The 4,927-nt window shown below is 43.3% G+C and overlaps 1 long non-coding RNA gene across 1 annotated transcript; it reads left to right on the top strand.

The window, feature by feature from the left end:
* The first annotated feature begins 700 nt into the window (after positions 1-700).
* Positions 701-4,355, top strand: LOC135944111 (uncharacterized). Its single transcript, XR_010575279.1, has 4 exons — positions 701-1,261; positions 1,324-1,487; positions 2,138-2,317; positions 2,375-4,355. It is a non-coding gene; the product is annotated as an uncharacterized LOC135944111 (long non-coding RNA).
* Positions 4,356-4,927: the final 572 nt, after the last annotated feature.

Raw genomic sequence — 4,927 nt, 5'->3', positions numbered from 1 at the left:
CGAATGCACAATCGCTAGCAATTCCAATTCAGTTGTGCAAAAATTTTGCTCCAATTTTGTGCATGCTCGTGAAGTATACGCTACTGGCCAGAGTTTACCTTTTTGTTCTTGCATTAGGCATCCTGCTATGCCAGTTTTACTTGCATCTGTGATAATCGTAAATTTTTTATTTAGATCTGGCAGCGCAAGAGTGCATTGGTCTGAGCAAATGTGGGTTTTTAAAGTCTCAAAGGCTTTGTCTTGTTCTTGGTCCCATTTCCATGGCACATCTCCCATGAGTCTAGTGAGAGGTTTCGCAATAAGCGCCATTCTTGGAATAAAATTTTTCAAGAAAACGCACATTCCATAAAAGCGCAATAATTGCTTCTTTGTTTTTGGCGCAGGGAAATTTTTAATCGCCTTTAGCTTGTTAGGGTCAGTTTTTAATTCACCCTGGGAGACAATGTGTCCCAGAATTTTTAACTCCGTGGCTGCAAATCTTACTTTCTTTGGATTTATTGTTAAACCAGCCTCATGCAAACGACACAGCACCTCTTCAAGGTGTTTAGCATGCTCATCTAAATCATTAGAGAAAATAATGCAGTCGTCAAAGTAACAGCACGCGCTTTGCCAATATAATTCGCCTAGTACTGAGTCCATATAACGTTGAAAGGTAAATGGAGTGGAGGCTATACCAAAACTGGCCCTCTTATACTGAAAACATCCCTTATGGGTGCGAAAAGCTAGATATTTTCTGCTGTTTGGGTTCACTGGGATTTGGAAAAATCCAGATTTCAAATCTAAAATTGAAAAATATCTTGCTCCTGCAAGTTGAGCAAAGATGTAATCCATAGGGGGAATGTTGTAAGGCTCTACTCCAATTAATCTTGAGTTAATGGGGCGACTGTCTATGCAGAGGCGGTATGCTTCAGCTTCCTCTTGCGCTTGCTGTTGTATAGATTTATCAGGGGGTTCTTTGTCTTGCTGCTTTTTTACATTTTGACTTTTCTTGACCAAAACTGGGGCACATAAAAAGTCTGAATTTGAGGGCTCTATTATATCATCCTCGAGTAGCTCATTGACTTTGATTTCTAATATCTTCCTCATTTTTGCATTCATAGGACGCAGTGGTGCCTGGTATGGTGGGCCTTCTTGAACTTGAAGGACTTGCTCAACGCCTTTTGCAAGCCCTGGCTTTTCTGAAAAAACGCCCTTGGATTGGAAAATGGTGACAATTTGAGCGATCTGATTCTTCGAGTCGCACTCTATTTTGTCTAGCAAGGTTTGTAATTGCTCCTTCTGGTCGCTTAGCATTGCATTTCTACATTGTTTTCCGTTTTTCAGAGGCATAGCTTTTGAGAATGGATGTTCCTCATTGGGAGTACTTGTATGGAACCAGCCAGTGGGTGTGACAGCAATCTTTGCTTGCCGCAAGAAATCTCTCCCAAGTAAAACTTGCTCTGAATTGTCTGGCACAGCAAAGAAATTCTGCACAAAAGTGCCTGCAGGTGTGTGAATTTTAATTGTCATCCCACCCAGTAAATCTGTTAATCCATTGATCATTTTTATTTGTTTGTTTGTGTGCCACACAGTAGTGTTTTTAGCTTTAAGCTTCTCAAATACAGCCTGTCCCAATATACAAATGTCTGAGCCTGTGTCAAGTAGAGCGGAATATTTCCTGCCTAAAATGCGCACTTTGAGCATTGGTTTTGCAACAATTGTTTGTTCATTAGACCCAGATGGAAGCCGACTTGGTAAAGAAATTTTCCTTAACTTCCTGTTTAATTGGTCTTTGCGCACTCGAGTTGTATCTTTGCCATTTTGTGGTTTTTGTTTTTGTGCTCTTTCTAATTTTGGCTCACGTGGAACAGGCTGGCCTACTCGTTTTTTGACTCGCTCTCAGCAGGCCCTTGCTCTGCTTGTTCTTCAACAGCATAGCTTTCGTCATAGTATTCAATGTACTGCTCAGTGTTGGGATCATACTCGTAATCATAACTAGAGGCACCATCATAATATTCAGCCTCTTGCTGGTATTGCTGCAACTCATGGGACTGAGCGCCTTCTTGGTCATGTGCAAGTTGACCTAACTCGCCTGCCTTTGCTCTTACTATTTGTTTATTTCCTTTGAAATGGTTGTAATTTTGAGCGTTGTTTGCAGTTTTATTCAGTGCATTGACCATCTTATGGCCTTGATCTGACTGGCGGGGTGTCTGGCCAGTTGGACCTGATGGCCTCCATGTTAAGGCGAGTTGGCCTCTTCCTGCGGAACCTTGTCCTGCAGCCATTGGAAGGCGCTGTGGTTGTGTGCCAGAGCGTTGTTGGAAATTCACTCTGTTTGGTAATTGTTGTGTTGTACCACGATTTTGGCCAAATTGTAACCTTTGTCCTTGCAAAGGTTGACCCTGCATTGCAGGACGCACGCCGGGGTTGTAGCCCCTGTGCATCTGAGGGTTCAGGGACCGCAACGTAACTGGCTGCAGTGATGTTTGAGTACCAAATCGACTTTGCGGCTGATTATTGTGGACCTGAGGGTACTGTTTTGGATGTCCACGGTAAGCAAATGCAGGCTCTGCAAAGTCTGCAGCTGGTGGAGGCGGACGGTAAGTTTTTGTCCTATATAATTCTGCCTGAATTAGCTTTAATGACTCATCTAGTTCTGCCACTGACGTAAATACGCGTCCTACTGTATAACGCCTATATTCAGGGTGTAACAGGGAAATCGCCTTTTTTATTATGTCAGCGTTAGGGTAGTTTTGGTCGATCTGTTTGCACATCAGGTAGATTTTATGCAAGAAGACTGATGGTGGTTCTTCTGCGTGCTGGAAGCGTTTCTCCAGGTCCCTTTTTAACTGCTCTTTGTAGTCAGGCGCGCAATATTCTTGCATAAACGCTTGTTCAAACTGGTCCCAAGAAGTAAAGGTATGGCTATAAATGGTAAACCAGTTGGCAGCCTCCTCCACTAGCGCTGTGGGGAGTCGATATTGCACTAGCTGCAGTAGGGAAATTCCATGAGCGATAGCAATTTGCTTTATTTGCCTGATAAATTCGTAAGGCGATTTTTTATCAGCTCTGCCAGAAAATGATGGCACTGGAATTTTTGCAAGCTTGAACAGCGTCGCCTGCGCGTTTTGCGCAGGAGAAAAGCTTCCCTGGTTGGCACTCAGGGTATTTGGGAATGCGTGAAATGCGGCTGACGGTGCATATGAGACTGTTGCAGGTTGCGTAATCTGAATTCCTGTGGATTGCGACGCAATTCCCAAATTCTGGTTTTGGCCCAAATTTTGGTTTATTGGGCTTGATGTCGCTTGGGGCGCGTATTGTGGACCACCACTTGATTGAGATAATGTTTGCACTATCTCTTCTGGCGCAATTTTATGCCTCATCATCAAGCGCATCATTTGATCCAAATGCTGAATGTGGATCATTTTGTACATGGAAAATTGCGTTTCCTCATTAATTTCGTCCCCTGTTGGAGCTCGTGGTCCAAAGGGTGGTTTTTCGGGTGCCCGGAAACCTGTTCCAGTGGCCCCTGTTGTGTTTTCATCATGCGCTTTTGCATGATCTATCCCCGCGTGGTTTTCACTTAGGGAGAAATGCGTACTGTCAATGTTTACTGTTCCTGACGGCTCAAGGCCCGTCACAGTGATATCCGAGTCCCCTTTTTCTGGGGTCCTCGTGGAGTCCATCTCTGCGGTGTGACTCATGCCTTCGAAGTCCAAATCAGTTTTGGAGCTTACTACTTCTACCGCACGCTATTTAATAACGTGCGGTGCTCGACTCAGCTTAACGCTCTTCTATGAGCGCAGCCTTTCTGAGCGTTTCAGCTGCCCAATTTAAAACAGCTAATGCCCGGTCTCAAACTGCGGGTGCAATACACGCAGCGGACAGGCCCCCAAATGTAACGCGCGTGTCTAGGGAACTTGTGCTACGCGTTACTATCTGGCGCGGCTTGAAGAGCCGGCGCCCAGATCTAGCCTGTTCTGCTTTTGGGCTGCGGGAACTCTCTCGTGGGAGTTCCCGCGATTAAACTGAATTTGGACTCTTTCGGCTGGTCTGCGGCACCCAGAGCCGGACACTCGCCTTGGTCGATCTCGTGGTCGACAGGCGGTGTCCTCGAACTCCGTCACTGTCAGACGGACAGTGCACAAATATGGAGATTTACGTTATTCCAATGAATTGCTTTAAGTCAACTTACTCTTCTTCAGGTGATCTCAAGCAATCAAACAACTCCTCTTATCATTTGAGCACTTGAGTTTTATTATACGAAACGACGACCGCCGCCCGCGACGGCCTAACTTACCTTGACCTCCTCCCCGCTCGCTAGCGCACAGAGGGGTCGCCTTATACAGGTGATAGAGTGGGAGCAAAAGGTAGTCGCTGCAACTTTCTGATTTTTTAATTGACTCGGTAGATTCATTGGCCAATGGGAGCGCTGAAATTTGTCGAAAAACGATAAACAAACGAGAACCAGTCAGGTGTTTTATTATTCCTCGAGTGAAAATTCAGTCCAATTTTTGTATTTGTTCTCACCAACAGAAAATTGGAATAAACAAGAAAAATAGATATAATTTAAACTTGTACCAATTTTATCAATTTTACAGTGCAAAAATTAACGAAATTTATTTATCATTTGGTAAATAAGAAAACATCAACTGCGGTTTTGTTGAAGTAACGAAATTTGTAAATAACATTTTAGCAGAATATATTCCCTGGTATTTATATCTGAGAGAGTAATTGAGTGTTTTAAATAAAAATGTGATTGACGAAAAATAAAATTCTGGTCCTTTCATATTTTATTTCAGTTGAAATTTTTAATAGAATGTTGATTTTTTAATAATTATAATTGTGTCATCATTTGTACAACATAAATTGCATGCTGTTGGTTAGTTTTGTTTAATAAAGTTACGGGTTTCTATTGTTTTAAATACCAGCGGGGGCCAGATTCGTG

This window comes from Cloeon dipterum, chromosome 4 (assembly GCF_949628265.1).
Source record: "Cloeon dipterum chromosome 4, ieCloDipt1.1, whole genome shotgun sequence".
Classification (NCBI taxonomy): domain Eukaryota; kingdom Metazoa; phylum Arthropoda; class Insecta; order Ephemeroptera; family Baetidae; genus Cloeon; species Cloeon dipterum.
The sequence above is the reverse complement of the archived record's forward strand: the minus strand, read 5'-3'. Positions and strand labels throughout refer to the sequence as shown.